This window comes from Numida meleagris, chromosome 3 (genome assembly GCF_002078875.1).
Source record: "Numida meleagris isolate 19003 breed g44 Domestic line chromosome 3, NumMel1.0, whole genome shotgun sequence".
NCBI classification, from domain to species: Eukaryota; Metazoa; Chordata; class Aves; order Galliformes; family Numididae; genus Numida; species Numida meleagris.
In genome coordinates this window covers 25,347,084-25,369,509 of record NC_034411.1, presented here as the reverse complement: position 1 = coordinate 25,369,509, position 22,426 = coordinate 25,347,084, and the positions used below count along the sequence as shown (strand labels likewise).

Here is a 22,426-nt window from a genome sequence, read left to right as displayed (position 1 = left end):
GTCAAATCGACTGAGAAATACCAGAATTCAGACAGCTCTTAGGTTCAAGTAGCATGTTATATTCTAAGTTCAAGTCTTGAAATTATCTGCTCTGAAGATCCTCTCAGAGACGTGGAATGAAGCAACAATCAGATTCCAAGTTTAGACATTTTCTAGGGAAAGTTTTCTTCAACAATCAGCTAGAAATTAAGGTTTTACATAGACAGTAGACTGTGCAAATATTCCTTTCTGGCTTGGTTCTGAGATATACCACAATTGTAAATCATTCAGACCTATTAGAAAGCTTTACAAATGTATAATAGCTGATTATCTCTAAGTACCAATATTTTGCTATCAGAAAGTCTGTCTGATGTTATAACTTGAGTCCTGTACTCAGTAAATTGTCTTAAGGAGCTATTAGAAAAAAAAATAAAGAGAGAACTGTGTGGCACTAGAGAAGATATCCTAAGCCTTGTACATGCTCTAAAACGTGCATTCCATTTTAACAAGGCACATATCTCCAGCTGCAGAATCTACAGTAAAACCAAGTTATCATGAAGACACATTCAAAAGTTAATGCCAATTTGTTTTACTCTATATAAACAGGAAAACAGTTCTCAGTCTTTAAAAATTAAAAATTAAGTGACAGTTAACTGGCACATCTAATACAAAAAACAAGACTGACTTCAAATCAGCAGATAATGTTTCAAACCATTTGAGATATGCTTTGAAAGTAATGCCTCCTATTTGATTATGTCAGAGGTGGGTGTTGGTGGTCCAGCAGTAGAGGTTGAACCTTCCCAAAAAAATTCCATTACATGTTGTTGCCATGTGACAGATGGCAGCAGAAGAGCAGTCTGACAAACTGGTGTCTGACATGGAAGCGTGTAAGAAGCAAAGGTTTGACATTTAATTCCTCCATGTGGAAAAAATTGCACCACTGACATTCACTGACGCTTGCTGAATGTTGATAGAGACCAAACAGTGATTGATTGTTTCAGCAATGGTGACAGTGGGTCACTTCCACTGGTGCAAATTTTCTACGAGCACAGCATGCAGGCTCTTGCTCATTGCTGGTGAAAACTCATAGCTAATAGTGGTGACCATGTCGAAAAATAGTGCTTCGTAGCTCAGAATGTACAATATCAAATGGTGTTTTTGTGCTCTTTGTATCCGTTGTAGTTTCCACAGAAATAAACAGGAGGCATTACTTTTAGAGTGACCTACACACAGCTGTGTAAAGACCAAAACTCATCTAACTGCAAAAGCCCGTGACCATAGCATTAACCATACATATATGTATACATAAAATGTAACGAAAACAACCAAAGCATGTATTCCACATCCTAGCTTTACCTATTTTGTAAGTAGCTTCATTTCTTACAGCTCAGAAGTAATAAAAAAAAAAGAAAGACCATCTTATGCTTTTAAGAATTCTAAATATACTTTAATATTAGAAATACTTTTTAAAATTACAAATAAAGGATGTCAAGATTGACTTATAATCAGTAAGAAAACATTAAGGCTAGGTATCCAGCTTATGGCTGGTCATAAAGATGACAGCAAACACACAGAAGACCTCTTTCTATTACTGTTTATCTTATGTAGGCTATGTAAAGCAGGAGTTGCTTTGAAGATCAGGTGAACAAATAAACTGTTTCAGTGAGCAAAGAAATAGTGACTAACTTTTTTAAAACAGTATGCATTCTTCAGATCAGGAACAGAAACATAGATTTCCTTTTTTGCAGTAGTTCTCCCACTTCTGGGAAGAGGAAAAAAGAAATAACAATACCTGGTAAGTGCCAATTAATCACTAACAGTAGCCTTTGGAAGGCCTTCAAAAGAAACTCAGCAATATGCCGCTCTGGCAGTAACTCTAGCTCTCTTATGGTCTTCATCTCTAGTTTTAAATCAATTGCTAAGCCATTCCCAAGAGAGTTCAGCGCTGTCGGTAAAAGTTGATATACCTTTCCTGGGGCAAAAACCTCATCCAGGACTTATTCATCTTAAGTCCAAACATGTATCTATCTCTCGTGTTTTCTACTTGATCCAAATCTTACAGGGAATGGAAGCTATAATTCTCTATTTTCAATGACAGAAAGCTTGGGATCATTTTTTACTTACTGCCCTTAAAAAATACTGGCACTATGTAAATTTACATCAGGCAAAGAGCTATTGAAATTTTGAGCAATAGCTCTACTTGAAGTTTGGTAGTAACAGCTACTGTAACTTTAGTTAGTACAACATAGTTACAACGTACCAGCAGAGTTGAACAGCTAAGAATGAGATCTGAATACTTTACTTAAAGATGAACTACAAAGACAAACAGTGATTGACTATAATTTACGTCTACTCACTATGGGGTTTGAGTTTTTGTTTTTAAAATCAACCGTAGCCCGAAGAACTTGGGGGTCAACATGAAGAAGGATCCCATCAGCACAGCTGACCAAAGATTCATTTTGTACTGATATAAAGAAATGATCAAGATAAGCCTTTAATATAACACTTAAATAAAAATTACTATCATAAACTTCTTCTGCCAAGGTTGCATGAAACAACTCCAATAGGCTTTTAAACCAGGATACTCAAAATTTGTCCAGTTAGCCCAATCATCAGTTAGGATATATACTTAGAATCTGCAGCTATAACTCTGAAATGAATTTATGTATCTTTATTGGGGGACGGGGGGGAAGGGGGACAAAAGGAGCAAACAAAGAAATACGCAAAGGAAACATCAAACTGCTTTTAAACCAGCCATTTAAAAAAAGGCAAGATTTCAAAATGTGTTTCAGCTACTTCAAGGCAGTCTGAAGGTACAAAACAATCACAGGCAGCATTTAGTGCTGTGGATTTACATCTGTTTCCAATGTCCGTAGCAATACCTGAAAACATAATTTGCTATGCTTCAGCTATTTCCCACTACTTTGTGCCAGCAATTTCTTTTCTTACAGAACTGCTGGCTGAGATGTTTTTGCTGTTGCTGTTTGAACTGTTTCACTGAAGAGGAGCAAAATTAGCTTTAATTTCAGAACTTTGTGACTTCTACTGCAGTGAGTTTAGAAGCCAGTAGCTCAGACAGAACATCTAATACAGGAGTAAACTCCAGCAGGGAAGACTGTGGGACTGCGTGAAAAGGTGCACCAGGAGTCAGGTTAGGACCTATAACGTTTTTAGCTAGATTGTTAACATCAGACACACACATGCTTGTGTTCCAACTGGCAGAAAAATTTTAAATGACTTGATACATCAGAAACTGCGGTTCTAAAGTTACCATCAGGCAAGTAATGCATCCAAATAATCAGATTATTATATTGAAACACTGGGGTTCACCCCCTTGGAGTACATTCGGAATTAGGTGCAGGGTACATATAATTAAGCTACTAACAAAATACCACAATAGAGCAAAGCACAGAAGGCGATACAATACCCCAAGCACTGGGAAACCAAGAACTGTTTTCTGAGAAAACAAAAAATCTTGAAATGAGAATCTAAAAAACACACAAGGCTTCATTTGCCCCTTGACTTGACCAGTCATCAAGTCACAGGGTAAGGAAAGACGAGTACCTCTAGAAGCCAGTTTCATAGCACTTGCAGCTCAAAACCTATTTAAATTATGCTCACTCTCAATAGTTACAAAGTTGCATAAGAATCTAAGTTTAAAAACTGGTACAAAGCAAAACTACCCAAGAAAAAACTGTGCAGGCTAAGCACTCACAGCATAACAAGTGAATGCACCGCATGCAGTGACAAATACATAGAGGTTGGTCTTTCCTGAAGTTCATTACATAGTAGGTTTTTTTTTGTACCTTATTAACACATGGACGAAGCCACATTACTGCAGTGAGTTCAGTTAATGTGACAACTGCCTGTCTCTCATGGATAAATTGCATGCTTTTATGCTGTAGTTTTTTATTTATCTGGAAAGCAGTTTGATAGGTACAAAGTTAAGAGACCTCGTCTCAGATGTCCAAGATGAGCTTCACAGGAACATAACTCTGCAATCACTGCAATTAGCACAAAGTCACCATTGATGAGGAGGCTGATACATTTTAGAGTTACCAAGCCTTTATCAGTACTGCAGCATCACAACTAGATAAACTGCAGAGGTCACATCCATGAAGTTTTGTGACCAGATGTAAACTTAAAACATGTCATGTTCTTCCTAGTTAACGATGTGTAATTTTGTGACTGCTAGTGTGACTCCTGACATTCAGCAGCTGTCTGTTCATATTAGCACTTCAGCTAGGAAGTTACTGAAGAGGAATGCAGATATCTTTCTCAGTAAGAAATGCTCTAGAGTAGAAACTTTCTTCATCCCACGTCACTCGTCTTAGTTTTCCAGGTAACAATTTCAGATGTTATCAAGCTGTCATCTAAATATTATGAAGGCTGGGAAACTCAACTATTAACTATACGAGAAGTGGTATGTAAGATGCAAATACCCAGGCTGGTTCACCAGGTACTGCAATATCAGGCCCAGACAAGTGCAAAGCAACTTCACTATTGCTTCTACCAGCTCCATGGGAACATCAGAGCCTCAAGTCTGAAAGCCACGCTAGCTTTGTGCAAACTAGTACCCACGTCCCTGTGCCATCCTAAATAGGAGTTTAGTACACAGGCATGTGAGTGAGGTGGTTAAATCAGATATGATCAATTTAAGCTTTTCAACTCCGAAGTCACTTCTTGCCCTCAATACAAACTCCGCAACAAGGTGTGGCATTATCATACCACCCAGTGGACTGCTCTTGACTTTCTTCTTACTGACCATACTATGGGAGGTTTGCTAAGAAGATTTATATCCCGCATTTACTGAAATTCCTCTCGTTTGCCTACAAAGGATCACGCTTCCTGTAGACAATTCAAAACAGAGGCACATGTGTAGCTTTTGGACACTAGAAAGCATTGACCTAGCATAGAAGCGATCTTTCCCTAAAGAAAGTTTAGGTACTTCTACACAGAATATTTTCTGTTGTTGTTGCTTCTCTAAGTTCAACAGCAGACCAGCTATCTTACAGGTTAAACTAACTTTGCACCTTCTCAAAATAACAGCAGACAGGTTTTTATTAAAGACATAGCACGTACAATTTCAAAGGAAGAGCGCTACCATACAGCTAATATACAATGGATATCAAAATCAAAGAATTCATTTTATTCATTAGCATAAAACAACATGTCACTAAAAATGAGTTCTCCCTTATCCCAAGTTTATGCATTTAATACAACTTAGTGAACCAACACTGAAAGAGGTGAGATGAGAGAAGAAAAGCTTCAGATGCATTTCTGTGAGAATAAGGTAGAAATGAATGTCTAACTCATAATCAGTTAATTGTTCCTAACCAGGTCCGAAAGATGCAGGGTAATTGTTCTGCAGCAGGTACACAGAACCACAGTAAATTTTTTTTTTTTTAAACTTAGTTGGGGGTAACTTGTTGGTTCACACACACAAATCTGAGGAATACACATCCAATCCAACAAAAAAATAGTCTGTAACAGTATGAGAAGAGTTGTGCCTTTTCTTTACCTTTTACATCGCTGCAAATTAAATACAAACACTGAACCAAAATACAACAGTATAAAAGCATAAACAAAATCCAAGGTATATCCAAAACAAAACAGTTGAATCTTTCTTTCATTATAACAGCAGAACAATCAGTGCCACTTCCTTAGCACAAACCTGTCACCGACCTATGCATCACTCAACTTTTGAGTATGACATATTAGACTACCTGAAACCAAGATTCCACCACCATAGTTGTCCTGCCACTACAGTCTAAGGCAAACAACTTTAAGGCAAACGACTCATCCTGCCAGAGACACCCAAATGTGAAGTCAAGACAAAAAGGTTTTAACTTCATCATAATTCTGCAGATTCAGCATATGCAATGAAGCAATTTCATGCACTGTCTTCAAAACAGGTACTCCTTGTTTAAACACAGAATCAAATCATTCAGAAAAAAAACAAAGCATGAAGTTTGTCTTTTTTTTTTTAAATTAACACAGTTCTGTAGCATTTAATTTACCACTTCTAAAAAGAAATCAGAATAAAAGAACACAGATTTTTAGTTCCACACCTACAGATTGAAAAGATAGCGACTGAATGGTGGGACAACAGTTATTGCCATCACTTTTCAGTCTGTCAGATGAAGTCAGGATAAGAAACCAGAAGCCAAAACATTTACACTGACCTGGAAGAAGACAACAACCTTTCCCTTTGAAAAAAATCATTCAGAAGTTGAAGCTACAGTGGACTTATAACAACAATTTAGAAATTTTCCGTAACTGATTAAAAAGGGTAACTTAAACAGCACTGTTGCTATTAGCTCATTTAAGGAAGTACAAACCTTGAGGGGAAGAAAAGCCACACAGACAATAAGCTGATTTAAGCTCATGGTGGCAAAACACTTCATGACTCTGACTGACAAAAGACAATCTTTTGTGTGAGAAAACACCTCTCTGAAATTCTGGGTCAGCATTCATTTCGGTGTTGATAAACTATATATTTTTTCCATTTGCATTTATTAACTGTGCATTGTACAGCAGTAGAGAGGCCATTTTCTCACTATTTAAATTAAGATTAAGCAAATCCCAAATGCAATTAGGGAAGAAAAACACATTCCTTTATCCAATCTGTTCTCAAATTTATGAGAAAGTCTTAGTCAATTACAAGTTGCAAATTAAAATGCACTCAAAGTGATTACACTGTTCCATAAATCTCTAAGAGGCAGAATTTGTTCTTACCTGTAATCACAACCTTGTCAAGGTTCTATTTCAATGTTGAAAGAATTAGTTTACATTCCTGCTGCCAAGGAGCACGTAACAGAATGACTTGCAAAACCTTGAGATAACAGTACGGGACACAACATCTGCTTTATTTTGGTATTTCCTAGAAGGAAGCAAAGGAAGTAGTTAGCTACTCCAGATGGTATACAACAGATCTGTACATGAATTTAGGAAAAAGCAGTATTCCTGAAAAACAGAAGAGCTTGAACTATGTCTGGCTGTCGTAAGATCTTTCAGTACACTCCGAACAGCATATTAAGGATTCATACCAACAACAAAAAAATAAATCAGATTTTCTCTCCATTTTCCTTCACTGGCACACACTAGCACTTTAAAAGTCATCTAGCCCACTACCTGACATTCAAGTAGCTAAATTCAGTTACAGAAGGAATAGCTTTTGCATATCTGCTAACACAAGTGCTATTCACTTAATTTTATTCACCTGCTTAAGTGGCCGAGTAGACAGTTTGACAAAAGTGAAATCCGTCAAGCGCAGCATGTCTTATTTGCCAACTCTTTACTACGATTGCTTACATGTAAAAACGCACAGCAGTTTCACTGCTGAAGCTTACTGCTTTTCTTTCAAAGTACTACAGCTTCTCTGAAGAAATAATCATTATACATCTTTAAAAGCCGCTTCAATAAGCCTGATCATAAATTCAACTTAAAATGCAAAACTAACAGGTAACTAAGAATTCAGATGTACACATCTACACAAGCATCTGGGTACCTAAATCCCATTATTTTCAACAGGATGCAAATACCCAAGTTCCATCATGGATCAGAGACTACATACTTAACCTTACAAATCACCTCACCTTACAGAAGTTACTGTGAAAGTACATTGGTAGAGCGAACTATCGCAGGAAGAATTCTGGCTAACAGCCAGCTTTGTCTGGGGCATGAGGGAAATGCAAGCCTTCTGGTAACACTGACGATTATAAACTGATTACAGCTTTACTCAGCAGAGTGAGGCGTAAAGGGGACAGAGGGCAGGCTTTGACTTTAAGGATACTGACTGAAGAATGGAACTACGACAACATTTCATTATGGTTTGCCTCTTCCAAACAGCGACTAGTGTTTTTCAGCCATTCAAAGTGTCTGTTTTCTTGACACAAACATGCAAGAAGCTGTGAGAAAGAAGGAATACTTTGCTACTGTTGGAAGAACCGTAAGGTTTCAGTTAGTTTAGTGCACGTAATGTCACACTCCTGCAAGCCCTGTTTTCCCCAGCATTCACTCTTTAGGCACCAAAACAGGATGGATGGTTCAATGAATCAAACTAAGTCAGAAAGAAGCCAATTATTTTCTGCCAGTTTAGTTCTCTAAACCATCTTAGAAAATGCATTTCAGGCAAGTGCCAGTGCCAGAAATGCAGAACCAGCAGCTGCTGCCTATTCAGATTTGTTCTGAGTACCGTGAAACTATGACTTAGGCATCATCCACTAAATCGTTAACGAACTCTGAAGAAGCATTTTGAAAGAACTACACAGCAAATATTCTAAATCACGGTACTGGATTACACTGCAGAACTCTTCCCCTCACAATTTACAAGTTCATCAGCAAAGAGAAGTTGTTTCCATACCTCAGAATAAAAAACAAAACAGAAAAGAACAGGACAAAACCTCAGAAGGCACAGATTCACAAAGCTGCAGGAAACAGCATAACTCTCTCTTCTTAAGAACACCAACCACTAGGGCACGGCCACCAAACGCATATCCAAAAGACAGCTCCCTTCACACAGCATCCCACCTCCAGTAGATCTCCTTAACCAGGAGGCTACAGGGTGCTTACACAATGAAGTGCTTGACAGACTCAGTCCTTCTAATACTCACCCAGTAGCTTTTGGAAGGGGCTGACTCACAGAAGCAGATGGAAAGACAAGCTCTATGCTTCCCAGAAGCAAAAGGCTCGACTCCTCCCAATACTACTCTAAGAGGATGCGAGAACATTCATTAGACAAGGGTGACGTCTAGCCTGGAGACAGATTGCTTACATTATGATGAATTCCAAGAGAGCCATTTTGAGCTAAGAGAATCTTACCCCTGAATATGCTTCATTTCACCACGTTAAAAGTGTTTTCTTCAGATGGAAGCGACAGCCAAAAGCATCGCAAGTAAATCACAGAATCATAGAATATCCCAAGTTGGAAGGGACCACGAGGATCATCAAGTCCAACTCCCGTCACTGCTAGAAAATTAAAACCAACATTCAACAATAAGCACATTAAAAATATAAATACAGGCAAGAACCCTGAGAAATTTGAAGATCCTTACCACTGCACAGAAAAGTAGGCATCACATGCTAGTCTTTCCGATAATTAAAAGCATATTAACTAAACTTGGTAGCAAAGCACTAATGAACCTGAAGCTGAATCCTATAGAAGCAAAAACCACTACACTGTCCAGGTCCTTTGCAAATTTCCAGACTCTGGTCAAAGAAGCACCAGAAATATAATTTTTATTCTGTTTAACAACCAGCAACAATTCTGACCTTCCTTTTAAGGACAATCATACCACTGCTGCTTTAAAACAAACCAACCAACCCGCTCCCTCACCACCAATAAAGACAAAGCGAAATCTCATGTGTCCTATCTGACCTTATGGCAACAAATACTATCACTGCTGATACGAACCCTCCAAATTCTGGATCATGAAGAAGTTAGTAAAAAATATTACAGAAGTAGGAGATGCTAGGGGGAGAAGGAAAAGAGCAATGCTGAAAGCTCAGTGCAGGTTTGCCAGTACACTGCAACTTCCCAACAGCATGTTGTAAACATACAGCAAACATAAAATATTCCAGTCCTCTCTTCACATAGGCATTAGGCTACCTGATTTCACAGTAAAATAAGAGCATATGCCAAGGGAGTGAACTAGTTGTGCAAGTTCACGCAGTAGTTCTTTGTTAACCTACAAACAAAACCCAGGACCAGGAGTTAACGTCTGCGTAATCACTTGAGGCAAGGTACAACTTTCACCCTACAGAGGAAGCTGCTCATACTTTATAATAAGAGAACGATGAATTTTCCCTGCATTTGCTGAGTGATTCCTGATTCTACACAACAACATTGTGAATCAAAGTTGAGCAAAAACATGAATTGTTTTATTAATGTTTAAGCAAGTTAAGTGCTTTATACTTGTCAAAGCAATTAAACTAACATCCAGGTTTTGCAAAAAGTATGGCATTATCTTTTCAATGTGTTTTTTTTTTTTTTACAGTGCAGAAATCTTGAAATAAATTTGCTCAAGGGTCTGATAAATATTTAGATCAGCAGTTTGAAGTTGGCTGTTCAAGGTTTTAATTGCAAGTTAATCATCTGAACCATTCAAGTCTGAATTTACAATGACAGCACCACACTATTAGCACAATATTTTACACTAGTCAAAAGCTCAGCAAGGCTCAGTACTGCTTAGTGTTCTAGCTAGGCCCACACTTCAGTATTACTTCAGCAGGCTCATCTGCAGCATCAGAAACCCACACTGCTTTTGATACACAAAAAATATTTACAAAAGCTATTCTGAACCTTTTTCCTGCATATCTTTGATACATATTTATAAGGCACGTCTTTCATTCCTAAATTCTCTGTAATTGTCTTCTGGGCAAGTTTTACATCACTCAATTCACATTATGGCTACACAGATTTCTTGGCAACAGTAGCAGCTTAAGTAATATTTGCTCTCAGCAGCTCATCCCTGTTTCCATGTTAATCCCTGTTGCTCAGTCACATAGACGGTTATGCTTGCTTGCATATAAGGGAATGCCTGAAGCAGACCGTCCAGCTAGTCAATGTGTAACTCAAACTCTGCTGAATGATACAAGCAGAACAAACACTGAAAGTCATCCTTGCAAAAACTGTGAACGCATGTACACAATCTACACTTCCCTAAGCTGGGACAGTTTTTCAAACATCCAGTTTTGGAAACACTCAGGAAAAAGGCCACCTAACACACTTCAGTAAAAATACTTAAGTATAAAAAGTCTTCACTGTCAAGTATTTGATTTTTATCAGATTTAAGAAAACAAATGATCTTCAAGAGTTAAAAGAGGTATTGCATTCATACGCTACTATGCCTTCTTTATAAAGCTCTAATCTACAAAAAATAATCTCAAGTAGGGGTCTTATTTGAATAAATACATTTATTGGGGTTGCTAGGACAATCGAAAGAAGAGTTTACAGGAGTCTTAGTAGCTATTATTATACCCTGCATTACAGATATAGTGTAAGTTCTAGATATGCACTGTGTCACCCATTGTAATTCAGGAATAGTAGACAGAAGACATGTTCGTACCGTCCAGATTTGAAGTTGAATTTATTTACTTATAATTGCAAAAGCAATTGCAAGAATGTCTGCAAACACCCATCTTCCTGATGGGGATTCCAAGGCCCAGCTCAGGCACAGCAATTTGTTCAGGCAGCGTAAGAATCATGTTTACCCTTAGCAAAGCGTCTGTCCTTTGAACACATTGCTACAGTATATCCCCATGAGGCAAATTTATTACCATCTTGCTAGTTACGTTGATAGGCAGTAATGAGTCAAGTTTGAAGCGATCCATCTATTTGTTGCTTCTGTGAGCACCTGGTCTTCAGATCAAAGTTTTAAAAAAATACAGTCACTCCAGGTGGAGTGCTGTAACTTTGTAAACATCCATCTGCTTAAAACAAGTAGAAATCGCAGCACTGGTCAAGCACTCTGAGAGAGAAGGAGACACACTTGCCATCTGGTAGCATTACGAAGTACATCTATCCCTTCAGGAGTCCTCTGGGCTGAAGCGTCACATCCCTAAACCACTCCTCATTAAGCACAAAAATGGAATGTCTCTCCCACTCTAGCTACTACAGCAGTATAAAAGGAACATCCAGAGTTTGTCATACCTTCCCCGGCAGAAAAGCGAGCTGTAAGTAAACTACAGCATTATTCAAATTCAGAAGTAAACTTGGGAATAAAAATGGTTGATTATGAAACAGAAACAGCTTGGCCCTTCCTTGCCAAGCCATTCAAGAAAATATCTTAGGGCCATAAAGAACTCTTACAGAAGCAATTCTCAGGAAAAAAAATATCAGAGAAAGCAACAAATTTCAGCTTGGTTGATTCTGTATCAAACACATGCATTTGGATAATAAAGAAATCCCACTGTTACAGGCTTCAAAATATCGTAGGATCAAGAGGCACAGAAACCTGACATAACTGTCTTGTCTTATTGCTAGGATTCAAAAGGTGACTTGAGCTGCAAAGTATTAAGATGCTCTAGCTGTAAGATATAGTCAGCAAGCCTGACAGTTTTCAAAGGATTAATAACATTTCACAGGAAATGCTCACAAAGTGGAAGAACAGATTCTCTGCAGACAACTATCGTGATTAATTCATCAATGAACGGTCTTCAGTTATTTTTAAGCCAGAAAACAATTAGGGCTCCCAAAGATAAATTATTATCTGAGTAGAGAATCTCAGTAACTCAGTGGCTAGCAATGCATCGAGAATGAGAAAGCTTTGGAATGAAATCTGACTACTATAACCACCGCAGTAATAGTGAGTTATTCATCTGCAATACAACAACTTATATTCCCAATGCACCCAACAGAGAAAGTTTAAACCCTGCTTCTACCACATCTTTCTGAGCAGATCCCGTATTTTGAGCAAATATCCCCCCAAAGGCTTCTCAAAGGCACAACAGTATCCCATTTGGCTGTTGGGGAATTAAGCCATCACAATCATAATCTTGACAGCAAATCCTGTTTTTCCAACCTTACATGTACAATACACACAGCCTTAACTGGGACTACAAGTATACCAATACTTAGGATGACTTCAAAATTCACAGAGTACAGCGAGAACTGAGCAAGAAGATCACAACATAACAATACTTCAGTTAGCACCACATAAAGAAAACACAGCAAAAATTCACTTGTGTTGATGTGATTGACAATGAGAGAAATAAATGCATCAGATTTATAAGGGATCTTGAGTGGCTTTTTTCTTAAATATATATGATACTGTTGGTTAGAGGAAGGACTCCTCCTCTCCATAAGAGTGCAAGTGATGCCCTTACTGCTCCCTCATCTTGTACACGAAGGCAGGCCTTCATGAACAAGTGAACTAGAGCTGAGCCATCAGAGCAGATAAAAAATAGCCTGAACACTGCTGACGTTTCTGTTACAGGAAGAGTAAATTCTCTGCCACAGTACTTATTCATTTGAATCTATTTGTGGTTTTCTTAGTCCCATTATCACTTCCAGGTTTATGTACAAAAGGATTTAAATGCAAAGGTCATTCAACACCATAACAAAATCACCAGAACATTCAAATCAGTAACATACAACATTATATTAACACTTACTATCCAATACACACTTCAGTGCTTATTGCAAAGCACAAAGCTCGGAAAGAGCATTCAAATATCTGTTCCATCAACTAAAAGCCCACACACATACTTAATCTTGCAGAAGAACTAAAATCAAATTAAACACTTCAATATAGAAACTGAAGCCTTCAAGTAGGAATAATAAAAACTTATTTTTATACCGCAATCACGCTTTCAGAACCTCGTGCTTTTTTCCCTTTAGTCTCTTCCACACCAAGAAATTTTTAATACCTATTAGCAAAACTATTTCATTAACAATACTATATTAGCGTAAGTGACTAAGCACTTAGAAATGTAAAGCCTACTTAAGCATTTTAGATTGCTTTTTCTGCCTAGAAAGATGCTCTGGCTTCACTAAAACAGATTAAGCACCTTGCTAATTTAACCCATTTAAAGGGATCATTTCAAATGAGGAACATCACAAAGCATTAAGAAGTCAGTTATAGTCAGATAGTTAAGAGAAGCAGCTGATTCTACAAGATATGTAATGATATACTCCTGTACTCTAGCACGATCATTATATTCGTAATCAGAGGATATACCCTATTCAATCCACAGAATGTGTTAGGTTTGAGCTCACAGATGGTTTTGTCTGTGACAGAGGCACAGCACTGCTACCTGCGCTTCTATATCATGCTTTATTTTTTTTTTTTAACATACTAAAGAAGCTTTCTAAGAAAAAAGTCTGAAGACTAAAAGATTACTATCTCTAGGATCTGCAGAGCGAAGCAAATTTCCATTACCTTTTTTTCTGGCAGCAGTCTCCAATATCGTTGCCTGGACACATGGAATCTTTTTCAGGTGTCTGCATTGAGGCTATCTGAACTGCTTCACTTGTCATCTAAACAGAGGAGTACTTGGCAAGAAGCAGCCATTTGGCAACTCACAAGTTTAAATACTCAAATAGTTTTGTCCAATTACTACTGCAACTTCAGACTAACAAATAAAATCAGCTTGACTGGCTTTTAATCAATACAGTTTAAAAACTTCCAATTTACAAAATATTTAAATGCTGAAGTTTCAGATATATCTATTGAGGCAACAACTGTTTTAATTTTGCCACTATTTAAGTACTACAATACATGTTGAAACATACCTGCAAAAATTCAAAGGGCAATTTTAGCAATAAGAATGTTAAACCTAACATGCAAAAAGATCATGCCAGTTTAAAAAAAAATCAGCACTAGAGACGGTGTTCAAGGGCTTACAAGCAGTCGATGCAGTTATGATAGATCTACATGGACTTGACAGGAAAAAAGATTCCGAGAAGCAAGCATGTTAATAATTCAACATTTATTTTATGCTATTCATCAGATCAGACATCAGTTGCAGGCAGTTCTGGATAACAGATTAAGACACCATCTCCAGTTCCACAGAAGGTTACTGCTCCTACACACTGCTGGCTGCAACACAATCCCTTGCAGAATGTGAATGGCAATGGATACATCATCTTCACACCAAGACGCCTGAGAGAACACATTAACTGCAGAGAGGGTGAAGACACCCTACGTTGTCATTCTGTTTATACAGCACACATGTCAGGATGTCTTAAAGTGATGTAACCGGAAACTTTCAAAGCTCGCATCTCAGTCTTATCACTTTAAAACATGTTAAGCTTAAACTGTATGTATGCTGTACTTGGTATAGTTCAGACAGTTAAACCTAGTATCTATAAAAGTATATTAAAAAAATAAGCAGAATTCACAAAGGGATACTCAAGTATTCAAGCTTTTGCAGAATGATAACAAAGAATTTGATGAATTTAGCAGTTTAAAAGCTAAGCAAAGAAGCTTGGGATTATGTAGGTAATTCAGTAAAAACTATCAGGAAAAAAAAACACGACCACAAAGGCATAACAAATTAAAAATAGTTACGTGAATAGAAATCTACTGACGATCTGAACCTTCAAGTAAGTGCTGAATTCAGCACATTAAGTGCCAGTGTCAGGAGTCCCCCGCAACCCCACAAGGGCTAGCATCAGGCAACCAGCTGCCTACATTGCACTTGCACTGCAACTTGCACTTTACAGTCCCGAAACACCTCCTATGTCCTTCTGACTCCACGTGAAATTCTCCACCACCTGTTTTATGGCTGGATACCGTGCCCTTGTATTCCCCTCCTCACACAACCTGCTGTCTGCAAGGGATATCAGTGTGTTTCTATTTTTCCTGAACCACTTACTCAGCTTCTCCCTTGGAACACCATGTATACGATCCAGTCAGTAGTGCAGCCCACCAATATACACCCCAAGACTGGGGAATCAAAGGGAACTGCATGCTGGTCTATGGATTTCATCACCCTAAACCTAATTAGATTCTCCATACTTCCCTTGGAGGCTGGGAATGACAGAATAAGCATTTTATTCAATATTTTGTTAATCTGCGAATGGCAGCTGAAGGCAACAGCATCACTCTGCTAAATAATTCTGATGACTCCTGCCACTCGACTAGCACTCAAATTTGCAGAGATGACAACCGCACACGTACTTGAAGCTATAGCTTTACTGAAAGAAACACACCTACCACACCTTTCAAAATGGAACAATCCTACCCCCTGATTCCCCAACTATTCCCTGATACTTTGAAATAGACTGGGCATGGCACTCCTGCTATAACTGCATTCAGGAGAAATTCCAACAAGATCAGCATAGGACTATAAAGTAAACCAAACACAGTTATGACACACAATTTATTAAGACATTCCATCCTGTATCATGCAAATTAGTATATCAATTTTAGAAGTACGAACATCTATGCTACTCAAAAGGTAAACATTAGTTACGAGTACCAACTTGGTTAACTGTTATAGTGAAAGAACGCAGACACAGCTAGATTATATGCACTAGATCACAGCACACATCCAAAGAATTATGCAACATTTAATACTTAATAAATATTCATAATATGCTTCAGGCTCAGTATAATGCACAAGAAAGCTGACAAATGAGTAGTAGTTCCATTTCACAAGCTTCGATATTCATGCTTTTTGCCATCTGGTCACGGGCAATTTTGAAAGTCTTACCTTGAACGCAGTGCAAAAAATCAAATTTCTTCCAGATCTTTGTTCTTCTGATAAAGATTCAGTTTAGTGACTCTTCCTTGTATGTTAGAGGGTGAATAAAGCAGAAGAGCCTGTGAGTCTGAAAGTAGGAAGATGGAATAATTGACCAATTTCTTTCCTAGTTCAACACATTATTCAATAAAATCCATAGCTCAAGCGCTGTTTTGTAGCAAGTTTTTGACTGGAATCAAGAAAACACATGAACAACTGGAAGCGGTCAAGTTAGCCAAGAACGTACTTGTTTGAGGTAACGCAGCAGAAGATTACAGGAGTGCCTTTCATTAGTTAGACACAAAAGGCATAAGGTGATCTAAGCTAAACCACTCAATGGCCGCTACCTGCCAAAAAATCCACTATCGTGTGAACCACCCTCAAAAATAGGTGCCTACAAATCTATTTATAAACCAGGAATACAAACAACCACATAATATAGAAAGCCTGCACAGAGTTATGTGTGTTCACACACATCTAAGGGGAAGAAGATAGAAAAGGCTGCCATACTGATGCAATCATTTACAGGAGTATACATAGATATTGGACTCAAAAGAAAAGAAGGGCTACAAGCTGAGATTCAAACTTAATCTCAGATACAGAAACTATATCAAAGAAGCCTGTCACTAGCTACTAAAAAAGCAAAATGCTGTTAAGAAGGAAGCAAAGTTGCTTTCCTCACAAACTCTAGAGCCAGGCTATCACAGTTAAACCCACCATGCCTAGGTATACTAGTACATAACTTCAGTAGCTTGGGTCCAGCTGAAGCCCTCCATTTTCAAATTGTCCACACACAGCATTTAGGTTGACAGTTTCTTTTTATAAGCCTGGGCAAAGAGGGAACTGAATCAATATTAACAAAACTGTTGTTGTTTCTTTCTTCCACAAGGAACTTCAAAGAACAAATGTTCCACATATTGCTTAGCTTTACTTCAAGGTTCAGAATAATGGATGAAGGTAAGTGAGAGAGAAAACATATCAGTCACTATGAAGTTCTAGAACAACCTGAACAAGAGTACTTTTTATTTCTTTCTTAGATGAAATGATGTTATTTAAAGAATGCACTTTGCCTATTCAATGCTTACCCAATAGTTACAAATTTCAAGTAACTACTGATTAATTTCAGAAACAGTCAACATGAGTAATTGCTCATACCCAATTATTTTACCTAGCAGCACTAGAAATACATGCCTTTTGCACGAGAAACCATGCTTCCAAATGAAATCGAAGTCTCAGCCAGAAGTGGTACTTCACAGAAATTTGAGTTGGAGGGGACCCAGGAGGCTTTCTAGGTAAATCTCTTTCTCAAAGTGCAAAGCTGAGCTCAGTCCTAGTTGCTTGGGGCTTTCTCTACTCAGGTCTTGACAATCTCTACAAGGGCATGTCATTCTCAATTTATGACCCTGTCTCATTTTCCCATTGTGTTTCCCAGTAAAGAGATTGGCTCCATCGTCTCGGCATCAAGCTTTGGAGATCCCCAAAGGTTGTCATTGTTCCAGGGGACCAAAACCAGAAATAGCATTACAAATGCAGCCTGAGAACATATGGAAAAAAACCACGTAAAGGGGAACAAAGCTGCCAGTTTTCATCTCTGTCTGTCTTGCATTTAGCCTAAAGTTCAGCAGATGCAGCTTGTTCTTAGCAGAGGTACAACCCAGCCAGCCTCCAGCCCTCTGCACTGCGGGAGCATTTCCCATTCTAGAGGCAGGACTTGGCACATGTCTTAGACTCCTAGAGGTCCACTCTTCCAGGCTGATCATCTCTAGATGGGCACCCAGCCTTTGTGCTGCCTTTCTTCATGTCCACCACAAATCTGGTGAAGGTACATCCCATTTCCTCCTCCAGGTCACTGATAACAATATGAAAAAGCACAAATCACCACACGTCACTGACGAACTCCATTCATAACTGGCATCCAGGCAGAGTACGAATGATTAACTGATGCCCCTTGAACCTGAATTTGTCCAGTCATCCCTCCATTCAGACTACAAACAGGAGTACGCTGTAGGACACTGGGTAAAGCCTTGTTACATTCAAAGTAAGTGATGTCCACTGCTCTCCCCTTATTCCAAGACCTAGTCATTTCATCACAGAAGGCAGCCAAACTGGTCAGGCAATGATTTTTCCATGGTAAATCTACACCAGCAACTCCAGTCACTACTTTCGAGGTCACAGAAGTGTTTTGCTATAGGTTGACAAACTACTAATTCATAATGTTATCAAAATAAAGCTGTATACAACATTTCTAGCACATGGAAAAGAAACCTTTTTTACCTAACAAAGATGATGTCTGAAAAAATTCGTCTCTAAGCTTAAACAATTTGCACAATTCATATGTTCCACAGTGAATGTAAGAATTCAGTGCACAGAGATAGGCACATTTCAACAAGCAGAACACAGTCACTGAGCAATGAAGTTTCTGGCCGCTTCTCAAGGTATCTGGCAACAAGGCAGTAACAACAGAGGTTATAAGAGGGAAAATTTGGTTTTCGTAACTCCACTGAAAATTTATAAATAGAAATCGGTGGCAGAAGAAGGGAAGAACAAGAGGAGTTGCAAAGAACAGCAAACGGTCAAGAGAACCTAAGTACGTTTTATTACACATATCAGAAAGAATAACTGAAATTCAGATTGTTTATATCTTTTCAGATTACTTGAATTTCTTCCACATCACACTGAAAGTAAATTCATTTTAATGTGACCTCTGAACTTGAACAAATTCAAGAACTCCTGGAAACAAAAGCAAAAGCAGTCAGTGCCCGACGCGTAACTGTACACTGTAGTCAATAGCAGTGCCAATAGTACTCAAGTTTCACCCAAAATACTTGAGTTCCTCTGTAGTTCCTCAAAACTTGTGCTGAGAGCAGGGAGCAGATAATAAGCTCTAGCTCCACATTAAGCAGTATACAATACCACTGCCACAGTGCATGAGTAGAGGCAATTCTCTTATCCCCCAGGGATATTTGCAAACATGACGGAAGACAAAGAAAAACAGCTCAACTCCCTCAGGAACTTTTTTGTGGAACCCCTCACCATGACCTCCGCTATGCAAAGTTTTGGTTTCTGCTGTGTTCTCACGTGCCTACAGAATAAAGATATTCTTGTCAGCAAGTGTTGATGTTTAATTAAACAGGAATGACCACCATGAAGGGAGTCATGTCATCAGCTGCAGCACACCATGCATTTGGGGAAAATCCAAAAGAGCATTCATAATTTAGTTATAATAGAGGTTTTAACATTAAATATTGATGGCAAGTTCTTTTACTTTAGGATCACAATACAGCTGGTGACACTGCTAACACTGTCACAGCTGACGTGATTTCCAGTATTGCCATCTCTTTACATTCTTAATTTAAATTAAATTTAGGATCTCTGATGATATAACCTGAGATTGTTTCTATCTGGACTTGTTTGCTTCAGCACATCAGAGCGATAGCCATGTGACAATGGATACTACTTTGAATTCTCAAGAATGCATCAGCAGTAACATTTCCATCAAATTTACTACTTCCACCAGTAAAACAGGTTATCAGGTACTGAACAGTATCCAAACCATTAGACTTAGGCAGTGTTCTAAGTATACCTTAAGAGAAACTCCTCTGAAACATCTCAGGGTGCAGTCTTGCAACAAGCTGGCTAAGCTAAATTGATCATGTTCCTGCTGCCTGTACTCTTCCACTCCAACCTCAGCACTAGCAGTTGCCTTCACACCCTCATTTAGCAAGCTCAAGAAGCTCAACTGAAAGAAAATTCAGCCAAGTAACAGATAAACAAGCCAGCTTCCAAGATTTTACAGCCATTGTTTTAAACAGCTGCAAAGTAGTAATAACTGCCTGGCTGACAAGAAAGCAGATGTATCTAATGCCTCGCACTGCCACTGAGGTAACAACACACTTACTAACTAGAAGAAACTTCCAATAAAAAAAGACAGATTTGATTGAATCATATACGAGCTATTTCTCTAATTGTGCTGGGTTTACTTCTGTCCTGTCCATAACATTTCAAAAGCACTACACTTTTGCAGTGCAATCAAACAAGCTTGATTGCTTTTTTCCTTTTAATGAAAAAGAAGCAAGAGGTAATTACAACCTTCTTTTCTCTGAACACCACAGTTCAATCCAAGTACATTCCTTCAGTCACCGAAAGACCTTCTAGGAATTTTTGCTTCCTCAGACAGAGATGCAAGTCTATCAGTTCCATAACATCTCACACACATAATAAGAAGAGATTTCATCACATATTAAGTTTTTCTCTACCTGCAGGACTTTGTTTTTTGTTTGTTTTTAAATGCTATTCAAGGTGGAAAAAGCTTTGGAAAAAAGCACCACAGATTGAAGCTTCCACTCCCATTCCCAATCCCTTTTCAATAAGGAATACAACAGGAAAAAAAGGAGCTCAAAGAAACTATGTTGACAACGATAAGCAGAGAGAATGAAAACTAAACACTAAGCAGCTCCTTCCCACTCCCTAGCAGCACAGAAGTCAGCAGTCAACTTCCACTTGCTAGTTTTTATCCATGCTGGTATTAAAGAGTCACAATACCTCCACAAAGCAAATAATTCCAGTGGGCAACAGAACTTAGTAATAAAATCTTGCCTATCTGCCAATAAAAATTATTCACATGATGAGAAGACATGCATGCAACGCAGTCCAAGGTTAAGGTATTAAGGAAGAATGCTTCTCAATGAATAGTGCTCTGCCTACACAAGCGTTCTCTACATTAGCAGAAGTTTTCAGTAAACGTATGTTTCTGTCAAAAGTAGTTTTGTTTACTTCAGCACTAAAAGCACTTATTACTTTTCAATTCCTCTCCTGCTTGGTGTTAGTTTCTCTCATTTGGCAACAGTATCACACTTCGACCCAGGAAAGGAAAGAAAGGATAAACATTAAGTGGAATCAATCAACAGTTCTAAGGTTGGAGCAAAAACTACTGGGCAGAAGAAACCTTGCTCACAAGGGCAATGGAGATTCCAATAGAGAGTACTAAGCTGTCACATCTGCTTCCTACGCAAGAGCTTCTGTTTTAATCAGACCTCTAACAAACTACCAAACAAGACCTATGGAGAAGGGACAAAATGTTAAGACACGTTAAGATGCCTTCCAGATTAGCTCCATCTTCTCTGAGGAACTGACAAAATAATCAGGTTTCATACCTGAACAAATCTCTCAAGATAAACGAGATATTTCAGTTCTGGAATAGTTATCCCATGCTTTTGCTAATACAAAACATTTGCCTGTTAACCCTGAACAAAACAAAGAAACAACAGTGGGGGAAGAAAAGAAAAGGTCAAGCAGTAACTGATCAGCCCTCTTCCTAGATGGAGCCCTACTTTCCCTCTGGACAGATACAGAAATATGGAAAACTGTTTACATTGAAAATAAGTAAAAAACATTTGCAATTATGAAGTATTTTTCAAGGATAGTACATTCCAGGAATAAATAAATACAGAGTTTCAAAAATACAGTTTCAGAACACTTCTCCCATGAAATTTTTCTAACCACGGTAAATTCTTTTCCCTGTCATGGACAACATCAACACAGTTTTATTTCAAGAATCCTAAACTACACTGCAATTCCATTTCTTCCCCTTTGGCTCCATAAGTAAGCCACACTTCAATGAACATTAGAAAAAAGTAATCAGATGCTTTGGCAATCTCTAACCTTATCCCTCCTCCTGTAAAACTCAAGATATTCTAAGTTGACATTGTTTCTTTTTCTTAAATTAAAAAGAAAAAATACTGCAAGAGTAGTCAGAAACACATAGTAAACTTTTATAGTTAACAGCTACAATTTTGAGATCATTAAGTATTCCGGAGTTGTTCTTCTCTGGCCTAGAGAGGCTCAGGTTTTGTTGTTTGTTTAAGTGAGACATCATCCTATTGGATTTAAAAGTTACAACTAGATACTGGCATTCAAAGTAGGTGTTGCCTGCATCACTTTTTTACTCCTACATAGTGAAAAACAAAACTAAAAACCTAAAACCAAACCAAGACCCCACATACCAAAGCATAGATATGGTTCAGCAAAAGGCATACCACAGAGAAAACGGAAGTCAAAGAAATTATACCGTTTCATTATGATATAAAAGTGGGATACAAAACATCATCACTATGGCAAAGTCCTAACAATGCTTTTTTTCTACCTAACACACAAGTTAAATTATTACTTTAGCAAAAACATTACACTATAGCTTTTACCATTCCTCAAGTGACGAGTTCTCAGATTTGCCTGCAGAGGAGACTGCACAGCTATTTGA

The 22,426-nt window shown here is 38.1% G+C and overlaps 1 protein-coding gene across 9 annotated transcripts in view; it reads right to left on the bottom strand.

Moving 5' to 3' along the window:
* PPM1B (protein phosphatase, Mg2+/Mn2+ dependent 1B) overlaps positions 1-22,426 on the bottom strand; it is a 57,502-nt gene that overhangs the window by 25,837 nt on the left and 9,239 nt on the right. For 4 of the 9 annotated variants that reach the window (XM_021392745.1, XM_021392753.1, XM_021392752.1 and 1 more), the window contains exon 2: positions 6,718-6,862. The exons of 1 other annotated variant lie outside the window; for it this stretch is intronic. The gene's annotated coding sequence lies outside the window, so the exon portion shown is untranslated. Of the gene's footprint in view, positions 1-6,717; positions 6,863-8,594; positions 8,692-8,802; positions 8,950-16,140; positions 16,259-22,426 lie in introns of all 9 variants that reach the window. 4 more of the 9 variants (XM_021392748.1, XM_021392746.1, XM_021392749.1 and 1 more) reach the window with 4 other exon arrangements.